The sequence below is a fragment of the Physeter macrocephalus genome, chromosome 1 (assembly GCF_002837175.3).
Source record: "Physeter macrocephalus isolate SW-GA chromosome 1, ASM283717v5, whole genome shotgun sequence".
NCBI lineage: Eukaryota > Metazoa > Chordata > Mammalia > Artiodactyla > Physeteridae > Physeter > Physeter macrocephalus.
Window position 1 is genome coordinate 143,514,901 of NC_041214.2, and position 23,573 is coordinate 143,538,473.

The following is a 23,573-nucleotide window of genomic DNA, read 5'->3' on the forward strand; positions in this document are numbered from 1 at the left end:
CGAACCCGTGTCCCCTGCATCGGCAGGCGGACTCTCAACCACTGCGCCACCAGGGAAGCCCAAAATTACATTTTTTTAATAGAGAAATTTCACTGGTGTCTAAAAGTTGAGTATCCCGTTATTTTGGCCACACTACAGGCAGCACATTATCACAAAGCATTGACCAGGCTGTTGGTATTACCATTGCTGTTGGTGGTGGTGGTGGCAGGGTGTGTGTGTGTGTGTGTGTGTGTGTGTGTGTGTTGTGTTCAGTGCTAGGTTCTGAGAGTGAAAAGACCTGTAAAAGAGAACTTCAGCCAGCACTGGTGTACATGACATAGCCAGCCAACTTATTCTTTCATGGCAGAAGGCCTACAAGCTTTTGTTAAGAATGTAGGACTCAGATGTATTTGCTTTAAGGTTGATTCTAATACTCAGATGTATTTGCTTTAAGGTTGATTCTAATGAATTCAGGATCAGATTCTAATTGCACCACACACCTGGAGCCTCAAGCACATGTGGTAAGCTCGTCACCAGTATTTCTGGCACTCTGTCAGTGTTTGTTTCAATTCAGTTTAAGCAATTTGTCAACCAGAATCTCACGATAATGACCTTAGAAGACGACACTGTCAATATTTCACTAATATCACTATGAGTTATTGTCCTTTGCCTGTTTACATGTCTGATCTCTCCATTACAACTCTTTCAAGGCAGAAGTGATGTCTTATTTCTTTGTATTCTCAGGAGCTAGCGTTCTCCCTTTACATAATAAGGGCTTCACAAAGGGTTAATGTTAAATGAGTGAATCGACGATTCTCACGTCTCAGCCCCAGCATCAGTGACCGTACACTGAGTCTCATGTGTCAATGTGCTAGATACTATCTTCTTTTCCCTCTGACCCACCCTCCACCCTTCTCCATCTTGCTCAGTAATCAGGAAGGCTGACCCATAATGACTGCATCAGAGATCAATGTGTCCTCTGACCTCTGGGTTTGGCCAATGGAAGCCTGATGTGGGAGATTGGAGGCTGAGAGGAGAGTGAGAATGGGACGCATGATGTTCTGGCTCCCCATCCAGTCAGTTGCTGCCAGTTGGCTGCCTTCAATAGACAGCCATAGTTCTGATGGGAGCTACTCTCTCTGGATTTTGGTTACTGCTCCCTCCCCTTGTCCCTTTCCAGTTGGGGATGATAGAAGCTCTCTGCTCTTGGCAGTCCATAATACTGCACCATCTTTTCTTGGTTTCTCCAGTCCCTGGTTGCAGCTTTATTGAAGGTCCTTCTATTCAACTCTCTTCCCTTTCCAGTTTGAGTGTGCTGTCTCCTTCTGGGAACTTTTCAGGTACCAGCTGCTTGCATAGGTCTTACGTATTTAATTTTATTCCACACAGTGGCAAAGAAAATAAGACTATTCCCATTTTACAGAATAACGGTGATAGAAACACATCCTACCCCTAGTACTTTTATTACTTCCATTCGTTCCTTTTGTTTCCCGTAAGTCATTGGAAATTTGTCTACTGACAATGCGACAGCTGAGGTGTGGTCCCTGCCAGAGCAGGGGTCCCAGAGACAGCCTGGCCCAGAGTGGGTGTCATGTTGGATAAAAGAATAAAACAGTTGAAGTGTGCTCTTTGCTAAGTGATGGCTAAAAGAGGGAGGAGGGAGACTGTGAAAGGAGGAATGGAGGCATCTCAGCTCAGCATAATTTTGCTATTACAAAGAAGTGTTCTGTTGAAGTTTTGCTCATTCTGTTAATTTGGATCGGGGCGGGGGTGGGTGGTGAGCAGACGTGAGAAACTTTTACTAGTACCTCACTCAGTGGCTGTGGAGTGAAGTTAATGAGTTTGCAACCAGGTTTTATTACAGTTCTTTCTAAAATCCAGGGGACTCTCTAATTTCATTTGTTTTACACACAATGGCTGCTTTGTGAGGGTTCTTTTCTCTGCATATGATGCCATGGTGATTCAGTAGCCACTCTCAGATCCCACCCTCCAAGGGCTGCCTCAGTTTCTCCATCAGGTTCAGGAGTCGAGTGAACTCTGAGAAATCTCCACCGGAGGATATTGGCAACTTGCCTATCCAATAGACCACTGGTAAGTTGGTATGTCTTCTTCGCCACATAAGCCTTAAATTGCCAGAGAAACATGGGAAAAAAAAACAAACAGAAGTGATATAGTCTTGAAATCCCTACAAGTATTAAGCCGTGCTTTTCTGTATGATGATTTATTATGCTTTTAACAAATGGGTATGGGTATAGGTATAGTCTATATGAATGAAGAAATTGTGTATATTATCAAAGGAAGGCAATGTCAAATTACAACATTTCAAAATCAGGTATGGCAGGAGCTTAAGACGTTTTTGGGACGGTGTAAGTCACCTTAGTACATTTTAAACACCATTTCCTCCATACTCAAGAGGTTTTCATTTTAGAAAAGCATGCCAGGAGTCACTCTAATGTGACTACAAAGGGCCTGAAGCTTTGCTTTTAAAATTCAGTACTTAGGTAGAAAGAAAATGATAACTTTTTCCCTTTGATTTTTTAGTCACTATTTTTATAACACTAGCAGCCCTGAGACACCAGAATGGAAATGGATCTTCTTCTTGATGTTACCGGGGCACCGCTAAATTACAGGCCTTGAACTGGTTCTGTTTTCATCCCAGCCTTGACCTTTATTTCTGCATTTTCCCCAATACCGCATAATTTCTGTATTCTTCAGACTTATTCTCAGCTTTCTGGATGCTGTTTTCATGTGTTCCTTCATTCAAAAAATATTTATTGAGCACCTACTCTTTGCCAGGCCCAGACAGAGATGCTGCACTCATGAAGTCAAGCAAAAGTGCCAAGAATTTGTAACTGTAAACCCTGATCCTTGTAAACACTGTGAAGGAAAAGGACAAGTGTAGGAGCATAACGCCAGGGGACCTTGCATGGCATCTGGGTTTGGAAAAGTTTTCATGGGAAATGATGTTGGAGGGGATTGGGATAGGTGAACACAAGTTAATTAGTTGATTGAAGAGTATAGGAGAAGGTCTAGGGAGAGTTCATCAGGTAGAAAGAATGTCATGTGCAGGGACTCAGTGGCTGTGTGGTGCTGGAATCAGGTATGGGTCTATGCAGTGTGTGACTTAAAACCACTGCAACCCAGGTAACTTACGCAAAAGATCAAGACTATTAAAGGGTCCAACTCAGCTTTCTTTATCCTATTCTTCTTTGTGGCATTTCCCTTTGGTTCACAACTCAGAACACTTAAAGAGCCATGCAGGGAGGTAGACAGTAGAGATTCTAATTTATACTCAATACAAACAACCTCAAGCTCTCAGTGCTTGGTCCAAGCAAGGTTTATCTAGTGCTCAAGCTTTATATCCAACATGAGGTTGGCAGGAAGGGGTATTTGTCCTGTATCTGCACTCAGTGACCCAGACTGGCAGAGGCTTCACTGAAATACAAAGAAGAACATGGGCCAAATAGTAAACCAGCTCTGGAAGCTTCTGTCCAGAAGTGTTGCACATTTCACTGGCCAAATCAAGTCAGAGAGCAATGCTCAACTTCAAACTACAGTAGAGGGAGCACCCTACTACCATGAGGCTGGTAAGTAGAAATTTAGAAGTATTTGGTGAGCAGCAGTAATGATCACTACAGAGATGAACCTTTGTTGATCCGATATTGCAGCCTATGGAAAGAGCAAATTACTGATGCCCTACCTACAACCAACCCATTTTCTCACCTTCTCTCATGTGCTACTGTAGGGGTGGGTGGGTGTGGGTGAGGGCATTGTAGTGCAGTGATAGTGTACAGAAGTGGAGATCAGAAGGTGTTTTGTAAATGGATAATAGGTAAGGCGGATAAAATACCATTTCCATCTCTTTGACTTTTTCCTCTACTTCCTGGAAGAAGCAAAACAGAAACGTCCTTCATATTATTTTCTGCATGTCTGTTGAGCTTTTTATTGAAGTTCTCTTAATAGAATTTCTAAGAGGTCCCTTGTGTTCCTTGTTGCTTTGTATGTAGTGTCCTGGTCTTCTTTTATGAACATAATACCGTCTCTTATTTCTCTTAGGATTTAATTATGATTCTACTTTCATGGGTTCATTTTCTCACCACTTTGTTTCTCTCCCCTCTTTGTTTCTGATTTGATTCTATTTTGTTTTGTTCTGTCTTTACCTTTCATAGTAGAGGTTGTCCTCAAATGTCTGGTCTTCCTTAACTGTCAAATCATATTTAAAAGTGAGTCCCAAAAAAACCCTATTCAGAAACATGAGTGTGGCTTATCACTTCATGAGTCTCACTGTAAGGTTGCTATCATGGGATCATTCGTTTGGTTAGGGGAAATCTCCAAATGCCTGTATCCATAGTTTAGAGGTTCTTAACTTTTTTGGTGCCGTAGCAGTCTGGTGAAGTCTGTTTCAGAATAATGTTTTTAAATGCAAGAAATCAATTATATCAAAATATTAAAAATTAAATCTGTGATACAGTAATATGTGCTTATTAATGGATCATGTAATAAGCTTTAGAGTTGTGTCTAATAACTGTTGAAACAACGATGAGTGTAAATACTCTTTCAAGATATATGCAATGAGTAATGTGACAAGAACATATCTATGATTCCTGTTAGTGACAAAGTCACAGATACTGCTAATACTATGACGGTTTCTTGCCCACATTCAGAAATGATGGAAATGCTAACTTTCAGAGGTTAGTGAAAACAAAAATGAGTTATTGTTCTTTCATGTTCATAGACTCTCTGGTTAAAGAATCCCTACTGTAGGTCTTTACTTTTGGGTGGGTCGATTCTTTTGCAGAAGGCAGTTCGCCAATCTCCAGCCTCAAGTATGTGGGCCTGGTTGCAGGCCTTTTGGGAGCCAGGTGGAGAGCAAGTCTCTCTGCAGTGGGAAGATTTTCCCATAATCCCTCTGTTTTCAGCACAGTAACTCACCCTCCAATCTCAACTGTGCTTGCTGTCTCCAAATCCAGAGGCTGTAGATAAAACCTCTCCAAAATCGACCCAAGGTTTTCTCTTGATGAAGCATGGGTGGAGAGGGGATATGGGAAATCTACCTTCTCTTTTAAAGATGTTCAGTCCACATTCCAATTTTCAGTCTTTTTTTTTTTTTTTTTTGCACACCTGCCTTTCAAGCACCAGTTGTCTCCAATTCCTGAAGATATCTATAGTTTTGTGTGGAAATGACTAGCTTTTTGGCTTTCTGCTGCAACACACTCAGATCATTGCTTTCTCTAGTATAAGCAGTTGCCAGCAGTTAGACTATTTCCCAGATTTCAAAATGTTACTTTTGTTGTCTGCTATCTTCTCTTTGTCCTTGTGAGGTTTTATTTTTCTTCTCTTAATTTCTTTACTGTCATTGCTTTGTGGGGCTTCACGAAGAAACAGACATTTGCATTCAATGCTGTTTTATCAGAAACTTTGATGCATTCATAAAGAGCATTTTATTATGTCTGGGATTCACATCTTTTTGTCCTCTCATAATAGCATATCTCCTTATTTCTTATTTAATATAAAGTGAGAAAACAAGGTTATAGGCAATGCCACTTTAAGGAAGATATCTCTTTTGTGTTTTAAGAAAATCATTTCTTTTGAGAACTTTTCTTAGACTTTCCCTAGATGATTTTCATCTCTCTGCTTAGAACACTAGACTGTGAGTTCCTCAAAGGCAACAACCAGGGAGTGGGCAGTTTCTTCTTGCAGTAGAACGGTAAAAGTAGAGTATCTCCTATGGGTCCAACCTTACCACAGAAAACAACTATGAATTCTTGACAAAATATAAAAAGCACCATGCTTTGTGACCACATAGAGGGGTGTGATAGGGAGGGTGGGAGGGAGATGCAAGAGGGAGGGGATATGGGGATATATGTATACGTAGAGCTGATTCACTTTGTTGTACAACAGAAACCAACACAACATTGTAAAGCAATTATACTCCAATAAAGATGTTAAAAAAAAACCCAAAATAAGCAACTCTCTGAAGTCACTGGAGAGAAACCAAAAGCAGGCATAAACTGGAAGAGAGTCAAAACTTGCAAGAAGGAAATGGGATTGGGTGTTTCCTGTTGATAAGACTTTTTGTTCAAAGGCATACCCCAATCAGATTAAGCAAATTAGCTAACTCTTAGATAGAAACCCTTGTAGTGTACTGGTTTTAAGAACCAGAAGACAGAGTTTAGGACTATCAAAGTAGATGGAAAGTGAGGGTGGAAATCAGGGAAAGGAGAAATGATGGAGGAAAGGAGACATTAAATTTTGCACATAAATTGTGGGAAAATCTCAGGATCATTTCTGAACTATACATGCATGGGGCAAACTCCCAGCAGGTCAGATAAGGCTAAAAGAACCGAACAGAGATTTTAGCAACTATCCATTGCAGAGGTGACAAGGACTGCGACTTGAGTCTTGCCACATTAACTACCTGATAAAACAAACAAAAAAAAATCAACACGAGGAAATAATAAAATCCAGGTTCTACCATGTATTTTTCACAATGTTCAGGATATATCTCAGATTACTGGATGCATAATCAAAAGGAAAGGCAATTAAAGACATTGATCCTGAGATGACCCAGATGCTAGAATTAGCTAACAAGGATTTTAACTATGCCCAAGGATACAAAGGAAATATGTTTGCAATGAATGGATAAACAGAAAATCTCCGCAGAAAGATAGTAACTAAAAAAAAACCAGAAAAGAAAAAAGAACCAAAAGGAAATTCTAGAAATAAAAAAATACAATATCCAAAACAAAAAATTCACTGGGTGAGCTTAATAGCATATTGCAAGTAAAAGAAGAGTCAGTGACTTGAAGACAACTTAATGGAAAATTTTTTTTCATTTTTTTTTTCAATTGAAATTATACAATGTGGAGAACAGAGAGAAAAAGAAAGGGAAAAAAATAACAGACTCTCAGTGATTTGTGGGACTGTATCAAAAGGTCATATACATATAGAGTTCTAGAAAATGAGAGACAGAACTGGGTAAACCCAACAGTTGAGGAAAGAATGGGCAAAATTTTCAAAAATTTTACAGATTCAAAAAACTCAGAGAATCCTACATAATATAAATAGGAAAAACAAAAAACAAAACCCACCTTGGAAATGTGAAAAACAAAAGATAATCTTGAAAGTATCCAGAGAAAAAAGACACTTTATATATACAGGAACAAAAATACAAGTTACCAGTGACATCTCAGCAGAAACGCTGGAGGCCAGAATACAATGACATATTTTTAAAGTGCCAAATGAAAACAACAAATTGTCAACCCAGAATTCTCTCTGGAGCAGAAATAACTTCAAGGAATAAAGATGAAATAAAGGCATTTTCAGATGAACAAAAACAAAGATAATTCTCCAGCAGACCTTCCTTACAACAAAAGCTAAAGGAAGTTCTTTAAGTCAAAGGGAAATGATTCCAGATGAAAATTCAGATTTTAATGTCTTTAAAATATTTATGATCATTTAAAGTGAAAATGATTCATGCATAGCATCTTATGTACAATCTCATGTAATATGTAAACATGAAATCCATAGCATGAATTACAGGGAGTAAAAGACCTATAAGATTGCACTTAAAGAAACTCTAAAAGATTGCAAAGTTATTACATTTTATATTAACTTCCAACAGACTGAAAATTAAGGATGTATATTGTAATCTGTAGAGCACGACCAAAATAATACAAATAGGTAAATGAAAAAGCCAATAAATTAAAGTGGAATTCTAAAAGTAATTTCAATGAACTCAAAATGATAGGAGAGGTGGGATAGAAGAACACACAAAAAAGGGACAAATAGAAAACAAAGAGGAAGCCGATAGACCTGAATCCAACCACATCAATAATTATATCAAATGGAAATTAAATACTCCAATAAAAAGGCAAGGATTGTCAGAATAGCTTAAAAGGCATGAACTATATGCTTTGTATATCCGAGGTACTTTAAATACAAAAATTCAGTTAGATGCATCCTGAATTCAAAGACTCCCTTAAAGGCTGGGAAGAAAATATATACATATTTTCATAATGTTGAAAGGTCAGTTCATCAGAAGACTTAACATTCAGAAGAACATCTGCACTTAGGAACAAAAAGAGTTTCAAAATCCATGAGGTAAAAGTTGGCAGAATTAAAGAGATGAAGATGGGCTTCCCTGGTTGTGCAGTGGTTGAGAATCTGCCTGCCAATGCAGGGGACACAGGTTCGAGCACTGGTCTGGGAAGACCCCACATGCCACGGAGCAACTGGGCCCGTGAGCCACAATTACTGAGCCTGTGCATCTGGAGCCTGTGCTCCGCAACAAGAGAGGCCACGGTAGTGAGAGGCCCGCGCACCGCAAAGAGTGGCCCCCACTTGCCACAACTAGAGAAAGCCCTCGCACAGAAACGAAGACCCAACACAGCCATAAATAAATAAATAAATAAATTTAAAATATTTAAAAAAAAAAGATATGAAGAGACAAATTCACAGTTATGGTTGGAATTTTAACAACTTCTCTTTGCAATTAATAGAACAACTACATAAAAAGTCAGTAAGGATACAGACCAAGTGAACAACATTGTCAACCACCTTGACTACTTGACATTTATAGAACACTATACCTAAGGAATTCAGAAGGCACATTCTTTTCAAGTACACACGTACATTCACCAAATAGGCCATATGCTGGGCCAAACAAATCTCATTAAAGTACAAAATTTGAAATATCCCAAGGTATGTTCTTTGACAAAAGCAGAAATAAATTAGAAATCAATAATAATAAGATATTGAGTAAAACTCCAAATATCTTAAATTTAAGAAACACACTTCTAAATAATTGATGAAGCAAAAAAGAAATCATAAAGGAAATTAGAACAAATTTTCATGTCAATGATTATGAAAGTTCATAGCAACATTTGTGGGATGCAACTATACAATGCTTAAAAGAAAACTTATAATCTTTAAATGATTATATTAGAGAAGAAGTAAGATCTAACATTAAGTGATCTAAGCTTCATCTTAAGAGGAAAAGAAGAGCAGTGCAAACATAAAATAAACAGGAGGAAATAACAAAGACCAGATATCAGTGAGTTAGGTAACAAAAAATAGAGAACATCAACAAAGCCCAAAGTTGCTTCTTTGAAACTAGGAATAAAATTGAGAAACCTCTAGATAAGGTAGACTGATTAAAAAAGAAATAAAGAAAGAACGAACCAGAATACAAATTACCAATACTGGGAATAAAAGAGGGTTTATCACTACAGATCTTAGAATATTAAAGGACAATAAGGGAATATTATGAACTTAATAAAATTAAGTTCGAAGACTTAGGTGGAACGAAAAAAGTTTTTGAAAAATATATATGTGGGAATAGAAAATCTAAATAGTTCCATACCTATTAAAAATTAAAATCATTATCAAAAATATTTCCCCAAATAGAACTCCAGACCCAGGAGGCTTCACTGATGAATTCCATCCAGCTTTTAAAGAAGAAATAAATCAGTTTCACACATTTTCTTTCAGAAAACAGAGGAAGAAAGAGCACTTCCTTGGCAGTTGTATGAAGTTAGTGTAACTGAGAACAAAGCTAAAAACATTTACAAGGAAGTAAAATTACAGACCAAGTTCCCTCATGAACATAGACGCAAAAATCCATAACAAAATCTTACCAAATTAAATTCAGAAATATATTTAAAAAATTTAAAAATCATGACTAAGTAGGGTTTCTTCCAGGACTGCAAGGGTGGTGTAAAATTTGAAAATCAACCAATATAATTCACATTACAAGGGAACTAAGCATATGATAATTTCAGTAGATGCAAAAAAGTATTTGATGAAATTCAACACCCAATTATTAGGAACAGTACAGAATTTCCTCAATCTGACAAAGAGGATCAACAAACAAAATTACATTAATCATAACTTAATGGAATATTTTTACTCCTAAGTTCTAGAACAAGGCAAAGATGTCTACTCTAATAATTTATATTCAATATTTCCAGGGCAACAAAGTAAGAAAAAGAAATAGAAGGCATACAGATCAGAGAGAAGCATAACTCTATTTGCAGAAGACAATTTTTTACATAGAAAATCCTGACTAATGTACAAAATATTTACTAGGAGTACTAAGTGAATTAGCAAGATTGTATAAGGATTTATATATAAACACTGATTATATTTTTATATTATAGCAGCAAACAGAAAACAAAATTAAAAACAATTCTTATGTATTCAAGCGTTAAGAAACACATGACTGCTTAGGTATACATTTAACAAAGGCAGGGATTGAATCACATTTACCTTTATGTCCACAATGATTAGCAGAGTTGCTGACAAAGAATACTTTTAATAAAATTTGTTGAAAAGTGAAAGAACATTTGTCTGCTATAACAGAGATTTAAATTAATGTCTTAAAATATGAGAAGTTGTTTTCTCCCTCATCTATCTGTCATGGCATAAGTGCATCCGGGCTCAAAGTATGGTACCCTCATGTCACAGGCCATACTCTTTCCTTTTCCCTTCTGGACCTGAGCTACTTTTGCATCCCAACCAGAGTATACGTACTGAGGTTGTGCCTCTTGCCTCTGCTCATATACCATTGGCTGTAAGTTAGTCACATGGCCATGCTGCAAGGAAGGCTGCCAAATGTAGTGTTTATCTTGGGCAGATATTGTGCTCTATGGAAATTACATTATTGCAGCAAAAAAGAGATTGGATATTAGAAGACAGCTAGTGGGTTTTGACACACCAGTGTCAGTTACAGTCAACGATAATTTTAGTTATAATATTTTACTGTTTTTAAAGCTAAAATATTTTGAAATCACCAATAAGTTTAGAGCTCACTTTTATACCAATGCACCCAGTAGACTTCAGGGAAAGTTCTCCTTAGCTGCTGTTTTTATTTAACTGAATTATGTGCAAATTATCACTTTTAATTATCGACATCCTAAAATATGTACTTATAAGATGCACTGCTAAATACAGAGCACTTAGAAAAATAAAAGCCTACACTGGCCAGGATTTATGAATTACATGTCAAAACAGAAATCACAGAATAAGATTTGTGCCTGATCAAATTATAGATTTTAGCATATTGACTCATAAATCAGTCACTTGAATTCTAAGGACAATAAAAGGATTTATAAATCAAGACTTATTTAGGATTTATTAGCCAAATGTCTACCATAAGAATGCAATGTTTATAAATCTCCTTTCTGACTTAGAAAACTAAATTTTATAAATTCTTTTGTAGTCATGGTCCATGTCTAATGACACTCTTGATGGGTACACATTGTGATGTACCCTGGTGATGCTTAGGATACACTGATTAATGATAGTGTCAGAAGGAAAGATAATTTTATTGAAATTGCTTAACATTATTTAAGTAAATTTTAAAGGATACTTTTATAATTAAAACAAAAATCTATTTTTTATATTACAGAGATTTGAATGTTTATGGGTTTGAATATTTCGAGAATAAGATAAATTATACTTTATAAAATGACATGGGGCTTCCCTGGTGGCACAGCGGTTGAGAGTCCGCCTGCCGATGCAGGGGGCACGGGTTCGTTCCCCGGTCCGGGAAGATCCCACATGCCACGGAGCAGCTAGGCCCGTGAGCCATGGCCGCTGAGCCTGCGCGTCTGGAGCCTGTGCTCTGCAACGGGAGAGGTCACAACAGTGAGAGGCCAGCGTACCGCAAAACAAACAAACAAACAAAAAAAAACAGAGAGAGACCAGTTAAGATCTATGCAGCTTGCTAATCAAAGCCAGCGGTGGATCAGTGTTTCCTGAAGTCTGACACTTGTATAATTTTGAGGACCCTTTTTAAGGAAAATACATTAGATTACCTAACTGCCTGATACAGCTCAGCAGGGTAAATTCCCATGTTTTACTACATTTTTTGGCTGCAAATTCTTTCAGCTCTTCTTCACATGACAATAACTTTGCAACAAACAGAGAAGAAAAAGATAACGCAGTCTTTAGTCTAGTGTAGGAATTGAAATTTGCTTGGGGTTATTCTTGGTGTAAAAATTTTCTTTAGCCTCCCAACTTGTTAGTGATAATGTTGTGTAAATATTTAGGACTCATCAAATTTACGACAACTTCTATTAGGTTTCTTTCACATACAAGTAGTAATACTGTGTTTGGAAGAATTTTCCACAGACTTTCTTCTGGCCCCTATATGTCAAATTTTGTTTCTCCATCACTACTCATAAACTTCCATTCTGCATAGTTGTAAGATACACTTCAATTACACATTCACGTTGCCACGGGACTTCCAGCTTTGACCCTTCCTGCAAGAGCACTGGGCAAGTTGCTGCAGTGAGTTATTTGATCATTTTGGGGAGCTCTTCCTATAGTGGAATGACTTGCAATAATTTAGCTACACATGGAAGTGACTAGGAATCACCTAAATATATACTAAACTTAGACTGAATGCATCCACAATTCCACTTCTCCCATCTGGAACCCCCAAATGGTGCAGCCATTCCAAAGCCCCTGATGATGAAAAAACTGAAGTGGAAAGAGACTGTGGTCTTAAAAGAGGTAGTCAAAATATCGTACTTTGCAAGTGTTACAAAAATGCATGACCATTTGAGTACATGCTCTTAGACACAATGTAGGGGCCCCTGCAAGATAAGAGCTCTGAAGAGAAAGCTTCATTAATGTCACAATAACTTCTACTGGGCTTAGAGTAGTCCAGCAGCAATAATGGATGGATACTCAGGAAATAACTTGCCCAACTCCAGGAGGAAGCTCATTGTGGCCTGAGGCTGCCTTAGAGGATATTAAAAAGGCACAAAAACAATCTAGTGGAAATGCCAGCTTCCCAGCACTGAGACAATGCAGATGGAAATGTCATCTGCCAGAAGTCAAGAGCTGAGTAAGGCTGAGGGTGCATTTTTTGGGTTAGGGAGCCCCAGATGTGAGCACTCATTTTTATTTTTCTTAAAATAGTACAAGAAAGGATCCCGCCTGTGCAGCATTTAAACCAGGGGTCCCCAATCTGTTAGGAGCCAAGCCGCACAGCAGGAGGTGAGTGGTGGGCAAGCGAGCAAAGCTTCATGCTCCCCATGGCTCCCAGAGCCCGCATTACCATCTGAACCACCCTCGCCCCCTATCCGCCCGCTCCCCTCCCCCACTCGCCCCGTCCCCCAGCGGTCCCTGGAAAAGTTGTCTTCCACGAAGCTGGTCTCTGGTGCCAAAAAGGTTTGGGACTGCTGATTTAAACTAAAGGTCTTGTCCTTACCCGCTGAAGATTGTCATTCTAGTCTCACTTTTTTTGACTCTCTTTGCCAAGGAAAAATCATGCTTGAACCAACATAACTTTCCCGTTACACTAATACCAATCCCTGATTTGCCTATCACGTATGAGATAACTGATGTAATGGAAACACACATTGGAGAAGAATAGACGGTAGCTAATGACTACTGAGCACCGGCTGCTGGTCTAAAGTGGTTCCCAAGTATTAACAAATTTACTCCTTGTAGCCACCTATGGGACAGACTCTAATGTTCTCACCCTTTTACAACCCTATTTTGGGCAGTGCTAAAAGCTTTGTAAATTTGACTCTCCATGGGGTCACTGAGAACTCATTGATCTCCTCCTATGTCCAATTACTTTGATCAAACATAAATAAATCTTTATAGGATTTTATTTTCAAGGCTCCTGAATATATTCACCATAGTAATATGAAATAACTCTTTATGTAAGTCTATGTATGTATGAAAAAGTCATAGTTCATGAAATCACAGTTAGGTTATATCTCTTAATTTGATTACTAAACAAGATAATAGGAGTCCAAAATGAAATGTTTTTTGGTACGGTTTTTTTTTTCTTTTTCTTTTTGAAATTTATTTATTTCTTTTTGGCTGCGTTGGGTCTTTGTTGCTGCGCGCAGGCTTTCTCTAATTGCAGCGAGCAGGGGCTACTCTTCATTGTGGTGCGTGGGCTTCTCTTGTTGCAGAGAATGGGCTCTAGGTGCTCAGGCTTCAGTAGTCGTGGCACACAGCCTCAGTAGTTGTGACTCACGGGTTTAGTTGCTCTGTGGCATGTGGGATCTTCCTGGACCAGGGCTCGAACCTGTGTCCCCTGCGTTGGCAGGCAGATTCTTAACCACTGCACCACCAGGGAAGCCTTGGTATGGTTTATTTAGACCAGTGTGGTCCAAGGGCCATCTGTTCCATAATTTCCTAATGGGAGGTGGCTAATAAAAATATGTTTACTGCCCCTATTTTGGACCTACTGAATCTGAATTTCTAGATCAGGTTCCGAGAAAATGGATTTTTAGCAAGCACTCCTAGGTACTTAAAATGCATACTGAAGTTTGGGAACCACTAATTTAAAGTAATTTAAATGCTGTGAAATCTCTACTTTACTTTCCAGTGAGCAGATATAACTAATTGTCTAGTGTTCATAATCGCAAGACATTTAAAAGCTTGAATGTGATTTAGGAAATGAGTAAATATGTTTTTGTTTCTTGTATGCTAATATAAGCTTGAAAGTGTTATTTGAAACAAATGATGCAGCACAGGAAAGAAAAAACTACAAGATTTTGCAGATCTTTAAATCAGACCATCGATTCATTGAAACACCTGGGAGGTTAGTCTTCCTAATAGCATAATCTAAAAAGTAGGACAGATTTTACTGGCTTTGGATAAATTGTTTGAGGATAAGCTCTTTTCCCATATGAACTACTTCCTTCCTGCACCCAGACAGGAAAGAATTTTGGGGTCTTGCAGTTCTGAGTAAGCTCCCTCTTCTCATAAATACTTAGATTAGAAGAAAAAAGCCAGGACCATTCTTTTAAAAAGCTTAATGAATTTTTTAAAATGTATGAACATAGTTGGGAAATCCTGCCAATGATGAAAGGGTCTTGGGTTTAATATTACATTCTTTTCTTTTCCCACATTCTCTTCCACATTTCATGAAACAATATATTTCTCTAAATAAACCTAAGTTGAAATTAATCATTTTAGCCATTTTCATCACAAAATTTAATTATCAACACAATTTTCTGCTGCTCATGTCTTGATCTTTATTCTATGTCATCTACAGGGCATACTCTCCATGCTGTAAGTTAAATTAATATTTCTACCATCACTCCAAAGGCTTTTTGGTGCATTATGTGTGGGCCATTTCCTTAAAGATCTCATTTCCTAGTTGAGGTGTTTACACATAAAAATGCCAGGGATTGTCAAGTTCTAGGCTGGTTTAGAATTAGAATAGAGTAAATCTAACCTTCCATGCTATTATCTGCAATTCACTGACATGACATTAAAAATGAAGAAAAAGAAAAGGAAAATGTAAATAATTTCATTTAATCCTACATGTAAGTCAACATACACATATTGTTATTTTTCTCTTGGAAGGTTAGTTTCAAAAAACAAAATTAGTTTCTTTATTTGCTGCTTATCAAAACCAAATATCAAAACTTTGAACCTCTCCTTTTGATTGTTATGCCTTTTTGGTTGATTGACCCTTTTCTCATTAAGCAATATCACTTTTTATCTCTGGTCTCTCTGTTCTGGACTTTACTTTGTCTGATATTAATATAACCACTCTTACTTTTGGTTAATGTTTGCATGGTAAATCTTTTTTCAACCTTTATTTGTTTTTCTTTTCTTGGCTTAATAGCTCATCTCCGTTCCCCGCCCCCACCTTTATTAAGGTATAATTGACAATTAAAAATTGTTTACCTTTAAGGTGTACAACTTGATGACTTTATATACATATATAGTGAAATAGATCACTGCAATCAAGGTAATTAACATATTGACCACCTCACAGTTACCTTTTTCTTGTGTGTGTGTGCCTGTGCCTGTCTTGAGAAAAAGTAGGATCTACCCTCTTAGCAAATTTCAATTACACATATGGTATTGTTAACTATAGTCACATTATTATACATTAGTTCCCCAGAATTTATTCATCTTACATAACTGACACTTTGTACCATTTGACCAACTCCATTTTCCCCTCCTCCCATAGTTTTGACCTATTATATCATTATAGTTGAAGTGAGTTTCATGTAGATAGGATACATTTCTGTCAGTTAAAAAAATCCATTCTCCGTCCTTCAGTTGGTGTTGTTTTGACCATTAATGTAATTATTGATCTGTTTGGATTTAGATTCATCATTTTATTAGTGATTTATGCTTATTTTCTCTGTTTTTCATTCCTTTGATTCTTTCCCTTTATCTGCCTTCTTTTGACTATAGGCATACCTCAGAGAGACTGGGTTCGGTTCCAGACTACTGCAATAATGTGAATATCACAATGAAGCAAGTCACATGGATTTTTCAGTTTCAAAGTGCATATAAAAGTTACATTCACACCATACTGTAGTCTATTAAGTGCAATAGCATTATGTCTAAAATATACCTACCTTAATTAAAAAATATTTTATTGCTAAAAAATGCTAACCATCATCTGAGCCTTCAGTAAGTCGTAGTAGTAACATCAAAGATCATTGATCAAAGATTACTATAACAAATATAATAATAATGAAAAGGTTTGAAATATTGAAAGAGTTACATTAAATATCGAGAGAATGATACAGAAATATGAAATGAGCAATTGTTGTTGGAAAAATGGTGTTCAGATTGGATATTTTCTATTTCCTTTTTTCTAATTCAGTCTTTTCACTATTAATTTCACTAATAGTGGTCACCCTTACTTTCTGGGTCATTTTCATAAGAGCTGCTTCTGAATCTCTATCAGATAAATCCAACATCTTTGTTGCCTGATTGTGTTTTCCTTTGTGAGTCGAGATTTCCTTGTTTCACTGTATGCTGGGTAATTTTTGGACAATATATTGAACTTTTTGAATATTATGTTATGAGACCTTGGGATTTGTTTAAGTCTATGGGGAATTTTGATATTGTAGTTTTAGCTGGCAACCAGCCAGGTTCAATTTAGACCACAAATTCCGATCAGACTTCTGTGGGTTGTGGTTTCAATGCAGGTTCCATTTTCAAAGCTTCTGTAGTCATGTTTGGATCTGTTCCATGCGTACACCACTCAAATGCCAATCTAGGACTTGAGTGGTTGTATAGGCTGTATTCAATTCTTAAGTTCTATGGTGTACTGTTTGGAGTCAAATCCATGCACGTTCAACTTGAGATGAGCCCGGGGGTTCACAAGCAACTTTAGCGGTCACTTTCTTATGTTATTCTGTCTTGAAGATCTGGTTCCCTGGGGCCACCCTTTGTGGTTCTCTGGTCAGAAACAGGGGCTTTATTTACTCTGCTCAAATGGGCTCATTTCCAGGGTTGAATAGTTGGAGGACAAAGATTTAAAAAAAGCAATGGGGATTCACCCCATTATCCAAGTATTACATCATTCTGATCAGAAAGGAAGGTTCGCCATTCTCAGAGTTCTAGGCTCCTGTCAGCTCCTGTTACTGCCAGTGTCACTGCCACTACTGTGGCAACCAAAAGGTCACTTAGGAGCCACACAAGAGAACAAAGAAAACTATTGGGGGTACTTCCCCCACTGTCTTTGAGCATGAAGAGATCTTGCTTATTTAGCCATAACTAGAGAGATTTTCCTGTATCTCTCTCTGCCCATGTCCTGACGCCTACTTATGTATTTTGGGCTGTGTTTGGTCCAGAGTGGAGTAAACAGAGGGGAAAAAACTGGTAAACTCATAGCTAGTTGGGTAGTACTTTGAATTTTGGTCTTGTTCCTTAATCTGCATAACATTGCTCTTCATCTACCTGAAATAGCTGTTCCACGCATTCTATCCAAATTCTATAGCTGCATTCAGTGGGGAGCAGAGAGTGGAGTGTGCTCTCTCTGTCTTATGCAGAAGTGGAGCCAATCATCCCAATGAAAGGTAATGAGACAAAAACAAGTTTACAGCAAAACACTAAGCGAAACACATAGCATGTATAGTAAGCTGGCTGTTTAAAGCCAACAAGCTGAGTAAAAGGAAACTCATTTTAGAACTGATAGACCTCAGCTGATCCTTGCTATGATCAATGACTTTGTATTCAGCATGCCATCTGGCATTTATCTGCTGGCACTGAAAACACTTTGTCTGGCCGTTGTTGCTAAGGTTGGTTACGTATAATATCATCGGAGGCAAACTCATCCCCCTTTTCATTCTTGTAAGTCATAAACACTGACATATTGAGAGAACTGCTGATTAACAATTTAAAAAAAAGTCTAATCAGGGCAATTCTAAACTTTTATATGCAAAGGCATGCTCAAATCTATAGCGTACTGGGATCACTCCACTGAAATGGCTAACACTTAGGATACTTTTTCTGCATTAATTATTGACATGTCATCAACAGAGATGAACCAGTCATATACACACTACATATTTCTGAAAAGTTGTGAATGAAATAAATTATTAAAAGGAACTTAATTGGAACTCTACAATGAATCCTTTTGTAAAGCAAAATCATTGCCCTCTGATTTTGGGATTACATGTATGATTTTTTCATAAACCTGATTTATATATTTTTATTTAGACTTGTTTACCCTGTTTTTGAGTCAGCTTCTCTAATTCACAGGTCAGCCTAGGGCAACATGGCAGATTTGCTATTTAAGGCACATGACCTTTTTGGCTGTATTATGCTTATAGGAAAGGCTGAGCAGCAGGAGACAGTACTTAATTAGCTGCCTTTGCAGTTATCAGGCTGCAATCACATTTGATTAAGAAGGCTGTTTATTTCACTCAAGGCTGAGAAAGCTCTCCTGAGGAGAGATGCCCATGTTTTGGCCCAGAGAACCAGAAAAAGAGCCTTGCACATGAAGGGGCACTCTGCAGCTCAGTCATAGGTTGTCTGAATGACCTTGGAGAAGTCACTTTGCTCCCCATTTGTTTCCTCTTTTCCCAGACTCCAAACGTTTTCAAAGCCCAATGTCAGGAACATATTTCAAAGCTCTTCTAAGTACTTTTATGTGCTAATATACCCTTCAGTCTAATTCTGGGAGATAGTCAAGTTGTTACTCTTATACCCTCTTAACAAATTAATAAAGAGGCTCAATGATATTAGAAGAATAAAGTTTACACAGCATAAAAGAAGAGGAACTCAAGACCAATTTGGTGAACTTGGTTGTTCTTCTACACCTCCTATTGCTAAAACAACTATTAATTAGGAATAGAATCACAGAGAGTTGTTTCCTGTTTAATTTCACCGGACAAAGGGCAAGAAGATGTATTTTCTTAATGTGAGGATGGGAATTACTTGAGACTGAAACCATAAGGAAGAGTTTTCCCCATTTATTTGATAAATATAAATTCAAATATTTGCCTGTATGTAATACTTTGGAAGTTGACCTTGTATTATTCCTGGTGTTTATAGAGGAAAAATGTTGTATTAACATTGTACAATTGCCTTTTTTTTTTTCATTATTTGTGGTAGTTATGTTTTTTTAAACTCCTTTATTAGAGCATAATTGCTCTACAATGGTGTGTCAGTTTCTGCTTTATAACAAAGTGAATCAGCTATACATATACATACAACCCCATATCTCCTCCCTCTTGCATCTCCCTTCCACCCTCCCTATTCCACTGCTTTAGGTGGTCACAAGGCATCAAGATGATCTCCCTGCGCTATATGGCTGCTTCCCACTAGCTATCTATTTTACATTTGGTAGTATATATATGTCCATGCCTCTCACTTCGTCCCAATTTACCCTTCCCCCTACCCGTGTCCTCAAGTCATTCTATGTCTGTGCCTTTATTCCTGCCCTGCCCCTAGGTTCTTCAGAACCTTTTTTTTTTTTAGAGTCCATATATATGTGTTAGCATACAGTATTGCATACATACAATATTTATTTTTCTCTTTCTGACTTACTTCACTCTGTATGACAGTCTCTAGGTCCATCCACCTAACTACAAATGACGCAATTTCGTTTCTTTATATGGCTGAGTAATATTCCATTGTATATATGTGCCACATCTTCTTTATCCATTCATCTGTCAGTGGACACTTAGATTGCTTCCATCTCCTGGCTATTTTAAATAGAGCTGCAATGAACATTTTGGTACATGACTCTTTTTGAATTATGGTTTTTTCAGGGTAGTGAGATTGCTGGGTCATATGGTAGTTCTATTTTTAGTTTTTTGAGGAACCTCCATACTGTTCTCCATAGTGGCTGTATCAATTTACATTCCCACCAACAGAGCAAGAGGGTCCCTTTTCTCCACACTCTCTCCAGCATTTATTGTTTGTAGATTTTAGGATGATGGCCATTCTGCCTAGTGTGAGGTGACACCTCATTGTACTTTGATTTGCATTTCTCTGGTGATTAGTGATGCTGAGCATCCTTTCATGTGTTTGTTGGCAATCTGTATATCTTCTTTGGAGAAACGTCTATTTAGGTCTTCTGCCCATTTTTGGATTGGGTTGTTTTTTTTTTTTTTAATATTGAGCTGCATGAGCTGTTTATATATTTTGGAGATTAATCCTTTGTCCTTTGATTCGTTTGCAAATATTTTCTCCCATAAGAGTTTTATAGTGTCTGGCTTTACATTTAGGTCTTTGATCCATTTTGAGTTTATTTTTGTATATGGTGTTAAGGAGTGTTCTAATTTCATTCTTTTACATGTAGCTGTCCTGTTTTCCCAGCACCACTTATTGAAGAAGTGGTCTTTTCTCCATTGTATATTCTTACATCCTTTATCAAAACTAAGGTGGCCATATGTACATGGGTTTATCTCTGTGCTTTCTATCCTGTTCCATTGATCTATATTTCTGTTTTTGTGCCAGTACCATACTGTCTTGATTACTGTACCTTGTAGTATAGTCTGAAGTCAGGAAGCCTGATTCCTCCGGCTCTGTTTTTCTTTCTCAAGATTGCCTTGACTATTTGGGGTCTTTTGTGTTTCCATACAAATTGTGAAATTTTTTGTGCTAGTTCTGTGAAAAATGACATTGGTAGTTTGATAGGGACTACATGGAATCTGTAGATTGCTTTGGGTAGTGTAGTTATTTTCGAAATGTTGATTCTTCCAATCCAAGAACAAGGTATATCTCTCCCTCGGTTTGTATAATCTTTAATTTCTTTCATCAGTGTCTTATAATTTTCCACATATAGGTCTTTCATCTCCTTAGGTAGGTTTATTCCTAGGTATTTTATTCTTTTTGTTGCAATGGTAAATGGGAGTGTTTCCTTAATTTCTCTTTCAGATTTTTCGTCATTAGTGTATAGAAATGAAAGAGATTTCTGTGCTTTAATTATGTTTCCTGCTACTTTACCAAATTCATTGATTAGCTCTAGTAATTTTCTGATTATGTCTTTAGGATTCTCTATGTATAGTATCATGTCATGTGCAAACAGCGACAGTTTTACTTTTTCTGTTCCGATTAGGATCCCTTCTATTTCTTTTTCTTCTCCGATTGCTATGGCTAAAACTTCCAAAACTATGTTGAATAATAGTGGTGAGCATGGGCATCCTTGTCTTGTTCCTGATCTTAGGAAATGGTTTCAGTTTTTCACCATTAAGAACAATGTTGGCTCTGGATTTGTCATATATGGCCGTTATTATTTTGAGGAAAGCTCCCTCTATGCCTACTTTCTGAAGGGTTTTTATCATAAATTGGTGTTGAATTTTGTAGAAAGCTTTTTCTGCATCTATTGAAATGATCATATGGTTTTTCTCCTACAATTTGTTAATATGGTTTATCACATTGATTTATTTGCATATATTGAAGAATTCTTGCATTCCTGGGATAAACCCCACTTGATCATGGTGTATGATCCTTTTAATGTGCTGTTGGATTCTGTTTGCTAGTATTCTGTTGAGGATTTTTGCATCTATGTTCATCAGTGATATTGGCCTGTAGTTTTCTTTGGCAGTGTTCCTCCCTCTGCTATAGTTTGGAAGAGTTTGAGAAGGATAAGTGTTAGCTCTTCTCGAAATGTTTGATAGAATTTGCCTGTGAAGCCATCTGGTCCTTGGCTTCTGTTTGTTGGAAGTTTTTAAATCACAGTCTCAATTTCTGTGTTTGTGATTGGTCTGTTTATATTTTCTATTTCTTCCTGGTTAAGTCTCGTAAGGTTGTGCTCTTCTAAGAATTTGTCCATTTCTTCCAGGTTGTCCATTTTAATGGCATATAGTTGCTTGTTGTAATCTCTCATGATCCTTTGTATTTCTTCAGTGTCAGTTGTTACTTCTCCTTTTTCATATCTAATTCTATTGATTTGAGTCTTCCCCCTTTTTTTCTTGATGAGTCTGGCTAATGGTTTATCAATTTTGTTTATCTTCTCAAAGAACCAGCTTTTAGATTTATTGATCTTTGCTATCATTTCCTTCATTTCCTTTTCATTTATTTCTGATCTGATCTTTATGTTTTCTTTCCTTCTGATAAATTTGGGTTTTTTTGTTCTTCTTTCTCTAATTGCTTTAGGTGTAACGTTAGGTTGTTTATTTGAGATGTTTCTTGTTTCTTGAGGTAGGATTTTATTGCTATAAACTTCCCTCTTAGAACTGCTTTTGCTGCATCCCATAGGTTTTGGGTCGTCATGTTTTCATTGTCATTTGTTTCTACATATTTTTTGATTTCCTCTTCGATTTGTTCAGTGATCTCTTGGTTATTTAGTAGGGTATTGTTTAGCCTCCATGTATATGTATTTTTTACAGATTTTTTCCTCTAATTGATATCTAGTCTCATAGCATTGTGGTTGGAAAAGATACTTGATGCAATTTCAATTTTCTTAAATTTACCAAGACTTGCCTGATTTGTGACCAAAAATATGATCTGTCCTGGAGAATGTTCCATGAGTACTTGAGAAGAAAATGTATTCTGTTTTGTTTGGCTGGAATGTCCTATAAATATCAATTAAGTCCATCTTGTTTAACGTGTCATTTAAAGCTTGTGTTACCTTATTGATTTTCAGTTTGGTTGATCTGTCCATTGGTGAAAGTGTGGTGTTAAAGACCCCTACTATGACTGTGTTACTGTCGATTTTCCCTTTTTTTTTTTTGCTTTACGCGAGCCTCTCACTGTTGTGGCCTCTCCCGTTGCAGAGCACAGGCTCCGGATGCACAGGCTCAGGGCATGGCTCACGGGACAAGCTGCTCCGCAGCATGTGGGATCTTCCCGGACCGGGGCATGAACCTGTGTCCCCTGCATCGGCAGGCGGACTCTCAACCACTGCACCACCAGGGAAGCCCCAGTTTCCCCTTTTATGCCTGTTAGCATTTGTCTTATGTATTGTGGTGCTCCTATGTTGGGTGCATAAATATTTACAATTGTTATATCTTCTTGGATTGATCCCTTGATCATTATCTTGTGTCCTTCTTTGTCTCTGATAATGGTCTTTATTTTAAATGTATTTTGTCTGATATTAGAATTGCTGCTCCAGTTTTCTTTTGATTTCCATTTGCGTGGAGTACCTTTTTCCATCCCCTAACTCTCAGTCTGTATGTGTCCCTAGGTCTGAAGTGGGTCTCTTGTAGACAGCATATATACGGGTCTTGTTTTTGTATCCATTCAGCTGGTCGATGTCTTTTGGTTGGAACATTTAATCCATTTACATTTAAGGTAGTTATCGATATGTATGTTCCTATTACCGTTTTCTTAATTGTTTTGGGTTTGTTACTGTAAATCTTTTCCTACTCTTGTGTTTCCTGCCTAGAGAAGTTCCTTTAGCATTTGTT

At 37.4% G+C, this 23,573-nt stretch overlaps 1 protein-coding gene across 1 annotated transcript in view; it reads right to left on the bottom strand.

The window, feature by feature from the left end:
- Nucleotides 1–23,573, bottom strand: part of CYYR1 (cysteine and tyrosine rich 1) — a 121,164-nt gene that overhangs the window by 70,761 nt on the left and 26,830 nt on the right.